The sequence below is a fragment of the Hylobates moloch genome, unplaced genomic scaffold (assembly GCF_009828535.3).
Source record: "Hylobates moloch isolate HMO894 unplaced genomic scaffold, HMol_V3 SCAFFOLD_3, whole genome shotgun sequence".
NCBI lineage: Eukaryota > Metazoa > Chordata > Mammalia > Primates > Hylobatidae > Hylobates > Hylobates moloch.
In genome coordinates, this window is record NW_026652278.1 from 158,745,874 (window position 1) to 158,764,833 (window position 18,960).

Genomic DNA, 18,960 nt, shown 5'->3' on the forward strand with positions numbered 1-18,960 from the left:
CCTCTTAGTCTCTACCATCTGGGAATGTCTTTTTAAAAATTTAACCTTTTCATCAATTGTTTAGAATAGAGGGCATGAATTTTTTGGTTCACATTAGATGGACAGTCTGAAAAGACTGGGAATCTGAGACACATAATATTTTAAGCAAGACACTTTTTATACTGAATGTGTCACACTCTTAGGGAAATTTTGTCTTACAAGACCCATCCCTATGGAGCTTTTGTGATCTTTTGTCTATCTTAACTCTATTTCTCAGAGTGGATTTTTGGGAGTCATGAGGATGTCTCCTTCATGCCTTCTCCAGGAATGTAAAACCTGAAAAATTACCACCTGGGCTTTAAAGAGGCTTTTGAGTTTAGTTGCTATTGGAATAAAGTACACCATTGAAAATTCTAATTGCCAATGGCCAGAAGATAAATTAAAAGAAAGATTTTTGAGACCTGTTATTCTAAACCATTGATGAAAAGGTAAATTTTTAAACAGACATGTAATAATGTTATGGCTAGCCTTAAGAATTTTTTTTGGGAAAAATTTGCCATAGTTAAATCATAGCCTGAGTTTAGGCTTATTGATTTCACCTAGGAAGTTACCTTTGGTAAAGAAGTTCAAAGATCGGAAATATCAGCTGTTTGTCCTGACTAAAATCTGATAATAAGAGATTTGAAAGAATTTTTTAAAGAGTTCTGTAGTCAAAAGTCAATCTAATTAAAACAGGTATTTAGGCTACTTATGTGTATCTATATTGTTTTAAAGCCTCTGTTCTCTCTCTGTATAAACTCCTCAGTGAATTATGTCTGTTCCACCATTTGCTTCTTCCTATCTTCCTTCCACTTTCTATCCTGTATGCCACACGAGGGATCTAAAAATACAAAAAGAATATCTAACTGCCCAGGATCCCCTGGGAAAAATGGAAAATGTACCAGACTCCTGTGTCTGGAAGGAACCTCTGATTTTCTTCATGGAATCTCAAGAATTGTAAATGGACAGATTCCACTTAGATCTAAAAGCTTTTCTCCCTTTTGTATTGCATTCCCTAATATTTTTGGCTTTTGGGGAATTGAAAATTACTTTGCATTATGAAAAAATTTTTGACATTGGTGTTTGTAATAGATATACTTTCTGAGATGGCTAATGGTAGTTGCTTAGAGCAAATAGTTATTACTACAGGGGATACTCTGTGTGTTTAAGATAAGAAAGAACATGGTTTAAACACTTAAAGAAATGTCTTCGTGACAAAATGCACTGTAAAAATATTATGTGGCCTGGCCCCATGGTATTTCTCTCTTTTTGGGGATTCAGGATTCAGTGTGGGCTCTACTCTGGGCTCAGCGGTCCAGTTAAAAGATAGTAAATTAAAAAACACCTATCTAAATAAAATTTGTCTAACAAAATACTATGATAGACTTCTATGATTTTGTGCTGTCTTGACATCCATTTTATTATTTATTTTATTTTATTTTTTGAGACAGGGTCTTGCTCTGTTGCCCAGGCTGGAGTGCAGTGGCATGATCTTGGCTCCCTCCAACCTCTGCCTCCTGTGCTCAAGTGATTCTTGTGCCTCAGCCACCGAGTAGCTGGGATTACAGGCGCTCAGCACCATGCCTGGCTAATTTTTGTATTTATAGTAGAGACAGGATTTCTCCATGTTGGCTAGGCTGGTCTTGAACTCCTGACCTCAAGTGATCTGCCCACCTTGGCCTCCCAAAGTGCTGTAATTATAGGTATGAGCCACTGTGCCCAGCTGACATCCATTTTAAAACTTCGTCTAACACACTCAAACTCTCTCTCTCTGATTTGAGGTGTAAATTTGCTATCTTGTTTTCTCCAAAACTCAGTGAGGGCATTAGTCATGGCCATGAGAAATAAACTTTAACATTTTCACAATTTAATCCAACTGTCTTTTTGGACTAGTGAGTGTGTATCTATCTTATGGCTAAAATTTTAAAATCAAACTATAAACTCCTGGATAAAGAAAATGTGGTACATATACACCATGGAATGCTATGTAGCCATAAAAATGATCATGTCCTTTGCAGGGACATGGATGGAGCTGGAAGACATTATCCTCAGCAAACTAATGCAGGAACAGAAAACCAAATACTGCATGTTCTCACTTATAAGTGGGAGCTGAACAATGAGAACACATGGACACAGGGAGGGGAATGACGCACACTGGGGCTTATGGGGAAGTGGTTTTGGGAGAGAGAGCATCAGGAGAAATAGCTAATGCATGTTGGGCTTAATACTTAGGTGATGAGTCTATTGCTGCAGCAAACCACCATGGCACACATTTACCTATGTAACAAATCTGCACTTCCTGCACATGTCCTCTGGAACTTAAAGTAGAATAAAAACTATAAAGTCTTTATGTTAGTATAATCTTTATGTGTACATGGGTATATGTCTGTCTGTATTCTGTCTGCATGGGTTTTAAATTGACTTACTCATAAGTAAATAATCCTAAATGCTTTTCAAGTTCATATGATTTTAGTAATTTTTGGTAACTAAAGATAGTTTTAAAATTATCGGTAAAATAAAATAGAAGCATGTTCAGAATTTAGACATTTCACCTGAATTAGTCACTGTCTCTGATGTTTTAAGATACAAAACTTTGCTCCTGATACTTGCTTAGCTTGTCTGTAACTTACGTGCTTAGATTTGTGCCTTTAGGATATGAAGCCTAGCTCCAGGCATTGTTCTTTGCTCTGGGTTATGTACCTGGTACATAATTAAAATTGCTTACTTACTAGGTTTTTTCACTAAAATAAGAGTTACTGAGAATTAACATTACAATTAATGCATATAATGAAAGTTACTAGATACATACAAAGTGTGTAAGAAAAGTAAGATGTATTTTTGGCAAAAAAAAAGTTAAAAGAAGGCATGACAATTTTTTTTTTTAATAAGGGGGAGGAATTTTTTTCTAGTTTAAGGGTTGTTAAGGATTCTTTTTTTTTTTTTTTTTTTTTTGAGACGGAGTCTCGCTCTGTTGCCCAGGCTGGAGTGCAGTGGCGCAATCTCGGCTCACTGCAAGCTCCGCCTGCCGGGTTCACGCCATTCTCCTGCATCAGCCTCTCCGAGTAGCTGGGACTACAGGCGCCCGCCACCACGCCCGGCTAATTTTTTGTATTTTTGGTAGAGACGGGGTTTCACCGTGATCTCGATCTCCTGACCTTGTGATCCGCCCGCCTCGGCCTCCCAAAGTGCTGGGATTACAAGCGTGAGCCACTGCGCCCGGCACAAGGATTCTTTTAAGTTATAAGTAGAACAAAATGGAAGGTGTTTAAGCAAGTTGTGGGAAGTTTGAGAAAAGATTGATCTTCTAAAAGGAATTCTGTATGTGAATGAGTTTGCTAAAATTTGAAGGGGATTATTTAGTTCTTCTATAAATTAAGCATTAAAATAAAAAGCACAGTGATGGAGAGCCAGTATCTGGGCTGCTGTGTCTGAATAACAGAGTTTTCTTGGAGTATTGATCTATCTGCTTTTTGACAGGAAATTATAAAAGGTTATAAAAGGCTTATGACAACCTTATATTATGGCCAAATTCATTAAAGTTAAATTTGTTCATATGGTTTTATTAAAATTAGATTTAGTGCTAATAATACACTACACAAAGGTGAAAATTGGTTTTTCTCTTGAACAAAATTTTTGTGTAATATTAAGAGATAGTAAAAGATTTCTGTTTACCTTTTGAGTAAATTGCAAAAGAGAGAGAGACAGATTTAGTTGGCTTCATGTTGTGTTTATTAGGTCTTATTGTTTGGGAAGTAAGTCTCCATTCTCAAAGAGTAAAGGTTTTTGCTTTTTGAAAATTTTGTTATTATTTTGGCTAAATGATTGATTTATTTTACAGTGACTCATGATTCTATTTTGTGATACAGTGTTCTAAACCTTCAATATTTGACAACTATTCCAAAATCAAATTCCAGATTCAAACTTTTGACCTGAAACTAACTTTATAGAAGTCTGAGAGAGAGAGATTTAGCTTAATTAATATGTTGAAATCATACAGGAAACATTGTCAAACATAAAACTGTGTTCAACTTTTTTTGGTTTATATTTATGTAAATGTGTTATTAGTATGTGTTCCAAAATTGTGAGATTTCTGTAATTCTGATACATATTAGTATATGTTATCAGTATTAATTATAATTATTATGTTAAATTGTTATATACCGCAGAAATAACCCAATTTCTTTGTCAATTGTGTCTTTGACCATGACTGCTCTAAGACTTTTGTTGTCTAAAATTATTTTACTTTTATCTTTTTTAAAAGACAGCTTAATTATAAACTAATTATAGTTAAAGGATTCTCACAGATGTTCTTGAATGCAGGTTTCTGATAACTTTAGAAATCGTGCCATTGGAACAGAGAGAAAAGCATCTAGGACTCATTGTGTGTTCATGAGGCTTGCTGGCTCAATACTGAGCAGAACAGGAGCTAACTGTGAAACTGCCTTTGCAAAAGTTATAACTGAGGAAATTGTGACAGTGAAAGATATCAGACCCAACAGACTCTATCTTTCTTCTAACCTCTAAGCTGTTCTTGTTCATTCCTGAGTGTAGGCCAAGTTAGCCTTGGGAAAGGATTTAGTTTATAGTTTAACCCTGAGACAAAACTGATAATAGCCCTTTCCTGAAAAAACTCCCTTTTTGCCTGTGAATCAGTCTGCCTTTGTAGGACTAACAAATCAGCAACAAGATTAGAAATTACCATTTAGGAGCCATGCAGCCTCTGGCTGCAGGAGTCTCAACCTCCTCAAATTGCTCCTGGGATTAACATCACTGTTGTAAAACCTAAAATCAGTGCTTAAGATATTTCTCAAACCCTGCATTCTGATGCACCAGCTGACATGGCCCAGACCAGTCATCTGGCTCAACCAGTTCGGAAATCCCACACAGGAACAGATGTCAGCAAGAAGAACTCACTTCGACCCCTTATGATTTCACCTCCAGCCCGACCTATCAGTACTCCTCACTTCTCAATCATCTACCCACCAAATTATCCTTAAAAACTCCAATCCCAAGTTTTCTTTTTTGGGGAGACTGATTCGAGTAATAATAAAATTCTGGTCTCCCCACACAGCTTGGTCTGAGTGAATTACTCCATCTCCATTGCAATTCTCCTGTCTCAGTAAATCAGCTTTGTCTAGGCAGGAGGCAAGGTGAACCCATGGGGCAGTTAACAGTTGCATGGATTGAACTAATAGAAGACTGAAATAATTTTTTTATAACTTTTTGTGTTTGAAACATTGCTAATTCTTTGTGTTTTGTTTTACAGAGTCGAGAAAATCTTTTTTGAGTTATTTACAGCTTTTAACAATTGATTAGAGCAAAATTTGAAGCACATTTCTTTCTTTCTACTTGATTTTTCCAGAATTTGAAAGCTATTTGTGAGTATTCTTAACTTATGGTAATATAGTTATTTGCATAAATTCAGTGAGATCTGTTTTCTTTTGTAACAGGACACAGTTGGAGGTACTGGCTCTTTTACCAAGGCTTTAATTGGAAAGGTGTATTTTCAGATATGAGCAGATTTCTGTGAGGAATTGAGGCTGACTTATAGATCTGATAAAAGTTCTTTGGAAAAACTGACCTCAAACATTTTCTATGTAGTTCCTTTACAGATTTCCTTACATGTTCTTTACCTGTGGTACGTAAAGAATGTCACTTTCTGACAGGCCCAGGAACCCCAAGTTATTTTGGGATTTCAAGAAGAGAGACGTTTCCCAATTCATACAGGTATCTGCAGGGATAAATACTTGGCTGTGCTCATGACTTTTCAAAGGTCTAATTTGTGATTCTTTATGAAAAAAGATTCCAGAAAAGCCAACTTAAAAGAGTCTATATGACAAATAATTCTTCTTCCTGCACTTTATGCAAATAATCAGGCCAAGTATAATAAGACTAAACTAATTTTGCTAAGAAATTGATCCTACTATGATTTTGTCTTTAGTAATATTGGAAGATTGGAGACAGAAAAATTATGTTTCAAAGGAAACTATGGTATACTTGTTATTGGATTTTAGCCTTATTCATTGCATTCAGTTTTGATTATTTCCTACTATTTGGACTGGATCTTTAATTTTTTTTTCTGGCTACAAGTCGCCAAGCTAAAATGTTCAATTTCTGTCCTCCAATTTTTTTAACTTGAAATCACTAGAAATTAAAACTCTGCTTTTCTTAAAGCTCTGCAAACTGAAGCTATACAACTTAAACTCCAGAAGAAAACTTATATATAAAGAACTTCAAGCCTGCTTGCTAATGTAAAGACTTCTCAGAAAGTTAGCCTGAATGCCTGGTTTGAATTACAATCTGGAAGAATTTGTCAGATTGTCATTGCAATCTGAAGATGCCTCAGAGAACTTAGGAAAGCAGTCTATAGACTGCTCCAACCATTAACCTTTGTTTTTTCTTCTGTTTTTATAGAAATACATTTATTAGAGATCTGATTACCTATATCATATATAGAGGCCTAGCTCATCTGCAATGCCACCTCTCAGAATGGGACACAGTTGTTTAACTGAACTGATCTATTCTCAGTATTCAGAGACTGACTAAAGAAGATATGGGAAGATATATTTAAATTTGCTCCTTTCTATTCATCTCAATTTGTCTTTCTACTCCTTTCTCTATCTCTATCTAACAATCTCTAGATCAAATCTCTCCAAAGCTATCAGCTTGGTTTTTGATATGTGAAACTTATTTTAAATTGCAAAGTGGAGACTGAAGGAAATTAAAATATTTTACTCCCAAATATATTTCTTTAACGTATGTTGAAATGGCTTCCCCTTGGCCATCCTATTAGAGGTGGCATTGCAAAACTGTCTTAAGTGGGGAGAATTTGCATCTGCAGAGAATCTCCCTTAATGCAGCCATGCCTCCCTCCCCTTCCTATTCCTTTCCCTGGATCCGGGAGAGACTGACAGTCTGACACCTTTTAAAGTCTGAAAGGAAACATTTACCATCTGTTTCCTCTGAAGGAGGCTTCATCCACATAACAAGGCCATCTTTGCTAGCCAAACTTCTTCCTTTCTCTCTTAACACCTCTTGCCACTAAATCTGATTTACCTGTTTCTGGCAATCCTCTGAGTGTGCTTTCTTTACAGTGGCCTCGGGATGGCATGTAAGTGTCTGTAACTCATTGGGATGTTGGGTCTTCATTGTGAAGACTCCCTTCTATACATTGTTAAATAAATTTTTATGCCCTTTCTTTAATTAATCAATCTGCCTCCTCTCAGTAATTTTTAGCAGTCATTTAGGGGGCCTAGAGCATTTGGCCCTCATGCCTTTTTAATTTATTTCCTTTCATTTTTTAGAATGAACTGCTTTCCTTAGTTCCTGGAACATGTGTGGTACTTCATAAATATTTCTAGAATAAATAAGCACTTCAATTATTTTACACTGTTTGTGGCATTTGGGTTACATAGTGATATGGTTTGGATTTGTCCCCAACCACATCTCATCTTGAGTTGTAATTCCCACAATTCCCACGTGTCATAGGAGGAACCCAGTGGGAGGTGTTTGAATTATGGGTGCGGGTCTTTCTTGCACTGTTTTTGTGATAGTGAATGAGTTTCATGAGATCTGATGGTTTTAAAACACGAGTTTCTCTGCACAAGCTCTCTTTTTGCCTGTTGCCATCTAGGTGAGATGTGACTTGCTCCTCCTTGCCTTCCACCATGATTGTGAGGCCTCCCCAGCCACGTGAAACTGTCAGTCCAATTAAACCTCTTTCTTTTGTAAATTGCCCAGTCTTGGGCATGTCTTCATCAGCAGTGTGAAAGCAGAATACTACAATAAATTAGTACTAGAAGTGGGGTGCTGCTGAAAAGATACCCAAAAATGTGGAAGCAACTTTGGAACTGGGTAACAAGAAGAGGTTGGAACATTGTGGAGGGCTCAGAAGAAGATAGGAAAATGTGGTAAAGTTTGTAACTCCCTAGAGACTTGTTGAATGGCTTTGGCCAAAATGCTGATAATGATATTGGCAATGAAATCCAGGCTGAGGTGGTCTTAGATGAGGGAGTTGGGAACTGGAGCAAAGGTGACTCTTGTTATGTTTTAGCAAAGAGACTGGCAGCATTTTCTCCTGCCCTAGGGATTTGTGAAACTTTGAACTTGAGGCCAGGCACAGTGGCTCACGCCTGTAATCCCAGCACTTTGGGAGGCCGAGGCAGGCGGATCACGAGGTCAGGAGATTGAGACCATCCTGGCTAACACAGTGAAACCCCGTCTCTACTAAAAATACAAAAAATTAGCCGGGCTAGATGGCGGGCACCTGTAGTCCCAGCTACGCGGGAGGCTGAGGCAGGAGAATGGCGTGAACCCCGGGGGGTGGAGCCTGCAGTGAGCCGAGATTGTGCCACTGCACTCCAGCCTGGGTGAAAGAGCGAGACTCCTTCTCAAAAAACAAAAAACAAAAAACAAAAAAAAACATTGAAACTTTGAACTTGAGAGAGAGGATTTAGAGTATCTAGTGGAAGAAATGTCTAACCAGCAAAACATTCAAGATGTGACTTGGGTGCTGTTAAAGGCATTCAGTTTTATAAGAGAAGCAGAGCAGAAAAGTTCAGAAATTTGCAGCCTGACAATGTGATTGAAAAGAAAATCCCATTTTCTGAGGAGAAATTCAAGCTAGTTGCAGAAATTTGCATAAGTAATGAGGAGCTGAATGTTAATTACCAAAACAATGGGGAAAATGTCTCCAGGGCATGTGAGAGACCTTCATGGAAACCCATCCCATCACAGGCCCAGAGGCCTAGGAGGAAAATGTGGTTTTGTGGGTTGGGCCCAGGCCCCCCATGCTGTGTGCAGTCTAGGGACCTGGTGCCCTGTGTCCTAACCACTCCAGCCATGGCTGAAATGGGCCAATGTAGAGTTTGGGCCATGGCTTCAGAGGGTGATAGCCTCAAGCCTTGGCAGCTTCCATGTGGTGTTGAGCCTGCCAGTGCACAGAAGTCAAGAATTGGAGTTTGGGAACCTTTGCCTAGATTTCAGAGGATGTCTGGAAACACCTCGATGTCCAGGCAGAAGTTTGCTACAGGGGCAAGATTCTTATGGAGAGCCTCTGCTAGGGCTGTGTGTAATTTTGATCTGCCTCAGCTATGGGGAGACTCACCACCAGGGAGATTACCACCATCATAGCTACCATTAGATTACTCATGGTCAGCAGCTTGTTCTAAGACCTCAGATTCTCTTCCGCAATGTGAGCTAGCCTCTTCATCTGCCCCCAGGTCGGTGGAGTTGCTTGGTGAGTTTTACTGGTTTCCGTCTGCTCAACAGAAATGTTTATCTGAGCCATCTGATGAAATGGGGGTGCAGGGACATTCTGAGGTCTTTTCCTCTTCCTTGGATTCTGGCTCATGGAACAGCTTAAGATGTTTTGTGGTACCAAGATAGGAAGCTGATTCTCTCCTGGTGAGGTACAAGAAAACCCTCGACCCCATGTAATGATTTTGCCCTTTTCCCAGGTTTTAGTTCTGACGTCCTTCCACCACTCATGTTTTCCTTCATGAGGATTTATTTTTTGCCCTGTCAAATGCTGCTCTGCTGCCATTATAACCTGATCTCTAGACAAATTCAAAAAATTTAAAGTGATAATGTGTCCAGAATTGGTGGGTTCTTGATCTCGCTGACTTCAAGAATGAAGCCGCAGACCCTCACGGTGAGTGTTACAGTTCTTAAAGATGGTGTGTCTGGAGTTTTTTCTTTCTGATGTTCAGATGTGTCTGGAGTTTCTTGTTACTGGTGGGTTTGTGGTCTCGCTCACTTCAGGAGTGAAGCCGCAGACCTTCACGGTGAGTGTTACAGCTCTTAAAGGTGGCATGTCTGGAGTTGTTCATTCCTTTCAATGGGTTCGTGGTCTTGCTGGCCTCAGGAGTGAAGCTGCAGACCTTCACAGTGAGTGTTACAGTTCATAAAGGTGGTGCGTCCGGAGTTGTTCATTCCTTCCATCCAGAGTTGTTCGTTCCTCCCGTCCAGAGTTGTTCATCCCTCCCAGTGGGTTTGTGGTCTCACTGGCTTTGGGAATGAAGCTGCAGACCTTTGTGGTGAGTGTTACAGCTCATAAAGGCAGCATGGACCTGAAGAGCAGCAGCAAGATTTATTGTGAAGAGCGAAAGAACAAAGCTTCTGCAGCACGGAAGGAGACCCAAGTGGGTTGCTGCTGATGGCTCGGGCAGCCTTCTTTTATTCCCTTTTCTGAACCCAGCCACATCGTGCTGATTGGTCCATTTTACAGAGAACTGATTGGTCCATTTACAGAGAGCTGACTGGTCCATTTTACGGAGAGCTGATTGGTCTGTTTTGACAGGGTGCTGATTGGTGCCTTTACAAACCTTTAGCTAGACACAGAGTGCTGATTGGTGCACTTACAATCCTTTAGCTAGACAGAAAAGTTCTCCAAGTCCCCACTAGATTAGCTAGACACAGAGCGCTGATTGGTGCATTTACAAACCTTTAGCTAGACACAGAGTGCTGATTGGTGCATTTACAATCCTTTAGCTAGACAGAAAAGTTCTCCAAGTCCTCACCTGTCCCAGAAGCCCAGCTGGCTTCACCTCTCAGTGGCACTCGCCATGGGATTTAGCAGCACCTAGCCCGGGCACTCCGACAGCCCAGAGGGAGCTCATCCCCGGATCGAGCCCAGCAGGTGCCAGCCGGCTGTGCGGAGTGTGGGGCCCGCCGAGCCCGTGCCCACCCAGAACCCACGCTGGCCCACGAGTGCCGCACACAGCCCCAGCTCCTGCCCACACCTCTCACTCCACACCTCCCCACAAGCAGAGGGAGCCAGCTCTGGCCTCGGCCAGCCCCGGAGAGGGGCCCTTGCAGCCCAGCGGTGGGCTGAAGGGGTCATTGAGTGCGGCCAGAGTGGACGTCGAGGCCGAGGAGGCGCTGAGAGCGAGCGAGGGCTGCTGGCACGTCGTAACCTCTCAATAAGAGCCAATTGTAGCTGTGTATGTGGAGTAGAGTATTCTCTGGTTCCCCGTTCTGTCTTTTGTTTTCGTAATTGAGGTTTTAAGGTTCGATTAGCACATTCAACAATGGCTTGGCCTTGAGAATTATAGGGTATTCCAGTACTGTGCTCAGTGTGCCATTGTTGAAGGAATGCTTGTAAAGATTTACTACAGGAGCCTGGGCCATTGTCTATTTTAATCTTTTGTGGGATGCCTATGGCAGCGAAACAGGAAAGTAAATGTTTTTTAATATGAGCAGCTGCCTCACCTGTTTGGCAAGTTGCCCATACAAAATAAGAAAAGGTATCTATAGTAACATGGACGTATGAAAGTTTCCTGAATGAAGGTATGTGGGTTCTGTCCATTTGCCACAACATACTGGGGGTTAATCCCTGTGGGTTAACACCAGTCCCTTCATGTGGCAGTTGTAGTACCTGGCACTGAGGGCAATGGTGCACAATGTCCTTTGCCTGTCTCCAAGTAATTTGATATTTTTGTTTAAGTCCTGCTGCATTAACATGTGTTAGGGAGTGAAAATCTTGGGCATTAGTAAGCACAGTGGAAACTAGTAAATCAGCTTGATCGTTAGCCCTTACGAGGGGCCCGGGAAGATTAGTGTATGCTCGAATGTGCGTGATATAGAAGGGAAAATGGCGATCACATACTGCCTTTTGTAAAGAAGAAAACAGCTGATAGATTTGTTCGTCCACAAGATATTTAATGAGTGCAGTTTCTATGTATTGAGTGGCTTGAGCAACATAAGCTGAATCAGAGACAATATTTACAGGTTGCTTAAAGTCTTCTAACACAGCTATAACTGCCTGTAATTCAGTCCTCTGTGCCGATTGAAAGTCAGTTTGAATAATTCTGTTTTTAGGTCCTAAATAAGCTGCTTTTCTATTGCTAGAGCCATCTGTAAACACAGTCACTGCTCCTTCCAATGGGGCACTATGAGTAATTTTTCAAAGGACACATGTTGTTAGCTTTAAAAACTGGAAACATTTTTATTTTGGATAGTGACTGTCAAGAACTCCAGTGAAGCCAGCTAAATTTATTTGCCAATTGATTGAATTAACAAAGGCTTGCTGAATCTGATTTTTATTCATTTGAACCATAATCTTATCTGGATCTGAACCACAAAGTTTAACAACTCTAAGGTGAGCTTGCCCAATCAAGATTGCCATCTGATCCAAGTATACTGTGAGTGTTCTGACAGTATTGTGAGGCAGAAAGGACCATTCAACTAAGTCCTCACTCTGAACTATAACCCCTTTAGGAGAATGGAGAGTAGGGAACACAGTGAACTGTAGTGGTAAACTTGAGTCTATTCTATTAACCTGGGCCTGTTGTATTTTTTCTTCAATCTTTTGTAATTCTTTGGCAGCTTCAGTAGTCAGTTCTCATTTACTATTGAGAGTAGGGTTTACTCTTAAAATAGAGAACAGATTAGACATAGCATAGGTAGGGATTCCCAAAGCAGGTTGAATCCAATTGATATCCCCTAATAATTTTTGAAAATCTAAGTTTTCAGAGAGTCTTTTTGAATTTGAACCTTTTGGGGTTTAATTGCCCTTTCCTGAAACTGCATTCCCAAATATTGGAAAGGAGTGGCCGTTTGAATTTTATCTGGTGCTGTGAGCAATCCAGCATTGGCTACCACCTCCTGTAAATATGAGTAACGCTGGATAAGTTGGTCTTGATTTTCGGCCGCACACAATATGTCATCCGTATAATGAATGATATACGAATCTGGAAACTGATCTCTCACAGGCTGAATGGCCTTCCCCACAAAAGTTTGACAAATAGTAGGACTATTCAACATACCCTGCGGCAGGACTTTCCAATGATATCTGGCTGCTGGTTCCTTGTCGTTCATAGCAGGAATAGTAAAAGCAAATTTCTCAAAATCAGACTCTGCTAGAAGAATATTAAAGAAGCAACCCTTCAAATCTATAATTATTAACGGCCAGTCTCTAGGAATCATGGTAGGGGATGGGGCTGCAGGACCTCCATTGGCTGGATGACGTCATTGACCACTCATAAGTTGGTTAGCATGCGCCATCTGCCGGATTTTTTCTTTATTACAAACACTGGCAAATTCCATGGAGAAAATATGGGCTCAATGTTTCCCTTGTTTAATTGCTCTTTGACTAATTCCTGTAAGGCCCCCGATTTTTCCTGAGAAAGCAGCCACTGCTAGACCCAAACAGGATTTTGGGTCTTCCATTTTATGGGAATAGGACTTGGAGGCTCAACGTGACCACCCCTAAAAATGGTAATCTAATCCTTTTCAGTGATTTTTACAGTAACCTGTATGGGTTCAATAATGCCTGTCTCCTGTTTTCCTAGGCCTTTTCCAGGAACATAGCCCATGTTTGACACTATTTTTTGACTAGCTTGACCGTACCTGGGAGAAGGGATTGAAATTTCTGTGCCCCATTGTGGAAGCAGATCTCTCCCCTGTAAGTTAACAGGAATGGGTGTAATTAGAAGTTTTATTGTGCCTTCCTGCTGGACTAAGACATGGTAAGATAAAAGTACTTTGGAAAACTTCTGAAGCCGTTCTGACCCCAATAAGACCCACTGGGTCTGACCCCTTTTGTTTGGGCCAGTTTTTGGCCATTGATGAAGAGGTATGACCGACACATCTGCTCCTGTGTCAACCAGACCCTCAAATTGTTTTCCTTGAATCATGACCATACAAATAGGTCTATTGTCAGAGATTTGATTTACCCAATAGGCAGCCTTGCCTACTGAATTTGTGCTTCCAAATCCTCCTGTTCTTTTTTCTGAGCTTTCTCCTAACTTAACATACGGTCAAAGCAACGGTTGAGCTATTCTGTCACCTGGATTAGCACTCCAGGGAACAGTGGAAGAGATAACAATTTGAATTTCTCCCTGGAAATCAGGGTCCACTACTTCAGTATGTACTTGAATTCCCTTTAAGTTTAAGCTGGACCTTTCCAGTATAAGTCCCACCATGCCGTTTGGCAATGGGCTGTAAACTCCCATTGGGACCTTCCTAGGAGGCTCCCTAGGAAGGAGGGATACGGCTTTGGTACAACATAAATCTACTGCCCCACTTGTAGCTGTGAAGGGGGACAATTGCTTTACATTTGTACAGGGATAGACTGTGCTGGGAACACTCCGTTTGGAGTTGGGGACATCCCATCCTGAATTGAGAATGCCCCATTTGGATCAGGGCCCGGGGCTGGCCCCTCTGTCCATTTCCCGGTAAGGGCTGTCCGCTATTATCAAATTTTGAATGACATTGATTAGCCTGGTGTTTTCCTTTTTTGCATCTAGGACAGGTACCTGGTGGCCTGCTTTTTCTTCCTGAGTTTTGCCTTTTTTGGCTCTTTGTACAATCTCTTTTTGTATGTCCTATCTGTCCACAATTAAAGCAAGATCCAGGGAACACTCGTGTGTTTTTTGTTACCCTTAGTCCAGCCATTGCCTGAGCAAGGAGGCTGGCCTTATATAAGTGCCCCCCAATGCCATCGCAGGCTTTAATGTATTCACTTAAAGTTTTTTCCTCATTTAGATCTGCCTTTCCCTTAATAGGTCTAATTGCTGCCTGACATTCTGTATTAGCATTTTCATAAGCAAGCAGCTGAACAATCACTTTCCTGGCATGAGAATCCAAAATAGCCTTTTGAGCTGCGTCTTGCAAATGGGTGATAAAATCTGGAGAAGGCTCCCTTGGACCCTGTTGAACTGAGTTAAAAGAAGGATAAGTAGTACGAGGGTTGTGAATTTTTTTCCCAGGCTCTTAGGCATATAGTTCTGAGCTGATCAACAGCCTCATCACCCATTACCATCTGTTGATTTAGAGTACCCCTTGCCTGTCCGATTCCAAGCAATTGATCAGATGTGATATTAATGGGAGGTAGGGCTTGAGCATTTCTGCATGCCTGATTTGTTGCTTCATCCATCCACTAGGTTTTAAATTGGAGAAATTCAGAGGGGGCAGGGTGGATCAGGCTAATGACTCCCAATCCGTAGGTATTAAACAGTGGTTATAAGCCACAGATTGTAACAAAGAATGAACATAAGGAGAATTTGGCCCATATTGTCCAATTGCTTGCTTCACGTCTTTTAATATTTTAAAAGGAAATGGCTCCCAGCATGCTTGAGCATGTTCTCTGGGCTCCTCAGCTGGCGAAATAATTACTGGAAACTGCCAAGCATCCAAATCCCCCATTTCTTGTGCTTGGCGAATGGATGCCTGGATTGTCCCTGCACCATAATTTGTATTTGGGCTGGCTTGCAACATTCCTCTATCATAATTAACAGGTGGGCAATTGTGCCTGGATCATTTCCTCACTTTAATTGGCTGTTGAGTGAACTGAAGCTTCCCTTCACCATAGTTAATTGTGGGGCCTGCAACAATGGGAGTGGCGAGTCACGTCTCAGGCTCCTGTTCCAAAAATTCGTAAGGCTGAGGTAGGGGTGGCCATTCTGGACCTTCCCCTAAAGGTGCAGTAGGTGGCACTGTTTCTGCAGTAGGTGAAACTCTTTCTGTCATAAGTTTTTGGAGGTTAGCATATATACCTTCCTGTTTCTCCTCCTTTTTTAAACTAGACTGTGATAGTTCACTTTGCTGATCATCAGACTCCTGATTATTAAACTTTTCTATGTCATCCTGAAACTCCTCCTCCTCCTCCTCAGTGTGGAAGGGCTCCAGTGCTATTTTAATTGCTGACCACACAGACCAAGTGGAGAAGGGAGTATCGTGGCCCTTTTGTTGTGCTCATTTTAAGTCTGATCTGACCTTGTCCCAATCTTTTACATTCATGGTTCCATATTCTGGGAACCAAGAAGAATCCTTTTCTATGAGATGGAACAAAGATGTGAGATTTTGGGTACTCATAATTACCCTTCCACGGTGCAATAACTGCCACACTAGGCTTAAGTAATTAGCAAACTTACTTGCAGCCTGACCCATATTTTCCTGAGTTTACCCTGGAATTCTCCAAGTGCCCTACTTACCTGTAGAGCCTGAAGTGAAAACGTACTTGGGCGTCCTTTGTCGTTCGTCCTCCACTTTCCACACTTTGGTGTTTCTTCACCGGATTATTTGTAGAGATTACAGGGAGCCCCGTGTTGGGTGCCAGATGTTGGGGAAACCAGCCCCACACCACCCAGCGGGTACTCCAAGTCCAGCAGAGACAAAGGAGTTAGAAAGAGACAGAATAAGCGCTTTAAAGGCAGGTCCAAGGGACTGGAGTGTCGGAGGCTTGCTCACGGCCCAGAGCTCTCGGGCTCTGCACAATTTATTAGTTTACAAGCTCTTTGTTCTTAGGGCAGTTGGGAGGGGGAGGAAGGGATGAGGAAAAGGATTAATCAGTGAAGGAGAACTCGTGAGTCATTCAATAAGATGTATAGCAGTGGCAGTTTCTGTGAATTTCGTTGAGCAAAGGCATGTGTCTAAACTACTTAAGATCTTTAACTTATCAGGACTGAAACAAGTGGGAGCAGGTTTCAGAAGGAGCCAAGATGTTTGATTATACTCCACTGCTTCAAGGGGGTGTTATCTCCCTGAGCAACCTGCAGAATCTCGCTGAGCAGTTATGCTCTTGAGGCATAAAGACATGAAGGCAATAAGGAGACTTTTCTCCTCAGAGGCTGCCCATAGCTCCCCATGGGTGTCTCACACAGGGGAGACCAACTCAACTGACACCCCAGAAACTCTCTTGCCCGTGGTATTTTATTTACTGAGTTGATGATTTCGGCCTCAGGCAAATAGGGGAAGTATCCCTCTTTTGGCACCAGTTGTAGCTAAAACAGGTGTGTAGATATAATACCCAATGGTGGGTAGAGGTCCCTGCCTTGATGAAGGTGGTGATTGGTGTGGGGGGGTCTCAATTACATATGCTGAAGTTTTATCAGGTTGAAGTGTGGGAGCTACCTTATCTCTCTTGCCAAGCCAGCAGAAAAGCTATCCACTTCACAGCCCCACTCCTGTCCTAATGTTCTGGTTACTCAGATCAGACAGGCATCTCTTTTTATCTGTAGAAATGTTGATGTTCCAAGTAGAAAAGAATTATGACTCTGCCTCTTGTTCAGTCCTGAACCTGGAGATCACTTCTCCTGTGGGGCTGCAATCAACCTGAATTGTTTCAAGAAGGCTGTCTGTAGGTGCATCTATGCTGCATGCCTATGGGAGAAACCCTAGCCGTTTCTGCAGTAGTGTGTCTGGGAGAACAAGGACCCCTTTTTCAAGATCCTTTATGATCACAGAGGCTGCCTCCCTGATGGGGTAGAGGTGCAGACTTTCCCTGCTGTGCCCAGCACTGCAATTGTGTCTCTATTGTAAGAAACTTTCCACCAGTGGAACAATCTGGGACTCAAGTCCTGATGTTCAGTCTCTTGTCCCACAGGGTGCTCCCTTGATCTGGTGCTCTCCCCCTTCCCTTAGGAATGGGATTTCCTGGGAGCCAGACTGCAATGATTGTTACTGCTCTTCTCGGTCTAGCAATCCAATGGGGCTACCAGATTCTCTGTTGGTGCTGGGTAATATCTGCAAAAGATCCAGTCATGTGACCTGTCTTCAAATGTCCCAGCAGTGGATACCAGCACCTGCTCTGACAAAGATGGAAGGGGAGTGATGTAGGCTCTGTGAGATTCCTTGGTTTGAGAAAAACTTAGTGTCCTGGCTTCCTCAAATGCTGCTTATACTGGTAGTGAACTCATGACATGGACAGACTCAGGATCTCTGGTTAGCCAGGGTGTTGCAGGCAGTGGCGATAGCTGAGATCATGCAGCCATTTTCTCCTTCCTGGGTGCAGTGCTAGAGGTACTGTAATGGCCTGAGTTGGTTGGCCTCTAGCCAGGAGTTGGTGCTTGCAAGACAGCACCAGCTGCAGTAGTAGCAGTGGGATTTGAGCTTTCCATAAGTTGCCCAGGGGAAGTAATCTGTTTTTTCAGGTGATTGGTGGGGCCATAAAGCTCCCAAAAGTTTATGTCCTTTGTGTTAAGCTACTAGGGCTGGTGGAAACATACCACCAGGTGGGGGTAGGGTTACGTGGGTCTAAGTTCAGACTGTCCTTGGTGGGGCAGGCCATAGCCCCTATGGGGAGAGTCATTCTCAGGCCACTGGGGCAATGTTCCAGAGGGGAGAGTAAAACTGCCTCTCCCCTCTGTGCCTCTGTTGCACAGAAGAGTTCACAAAGGGAGTGGGGAGTCATGGGCAGCAGTAAGCCTCACCCAGCTCCCATGCAGTTGGAGAGGCTGGTCTTGCTCCTGCAGTGCTCCACTAACAGTGCTGGGTTTAGATCCTGGTCTGTGCACAGAACTCAGACCTGCCCCAGGCCATAAGCTTCCCAGAGAGATAGAAACCACAGCATTGAGGTCATGCTCCTCCATGTCTGCTGGCAAGGCTGGGAGCCCAGCTCTGCTCATGTCTGCAGCTCACTTCCCACTCACTGCCCCACTCCAGGTTCTGTTCAAGGGAGTTCATCCCCACTTGAGATTATGTCACAAAATTCAGTTTGGAGCTTCTTTCACCCTGAAACTCTTCCCTAAGCATGTTGGCTGGCTTCCCCGAGGACCCCTGTGAGATTTAGTAGGTAATGTCTTCCCAAGGCTCATGCTGGAGACTGGGAATGCCTGCAAGTACTTCCTGATGCTGCTTCTACTTGTATATTGCATGCTGCTCCCCAATTCTGTTCCAGCTCTGGGTAGGGTTAAGGCCTTCTCCTGTGGTCTGGATTTTCAGATTTCTTGGTGGGGATGAGTGCTTGGAGGCAGACTCTCTCCCCTTCTAGCAATCGGGGAACTTCGTGTTTTTGCCTGTCTCATGGACTGAACTAAAGCCTGCTGCTTCTTTCCTGGTAGGTTTCTGTGGTGGCTCTTGAAAAAAGAAATTCACAGTGTTACTCTCTACCCACTATTTTGTCCTTCCAAGTGGGAGAGGCACAATAACTCTGCCTCCTATCCGCCGTCTTGAAAAAAAGACAGAGAGTCTACAGCAGAAATATGGGTACTTAGGGACTAC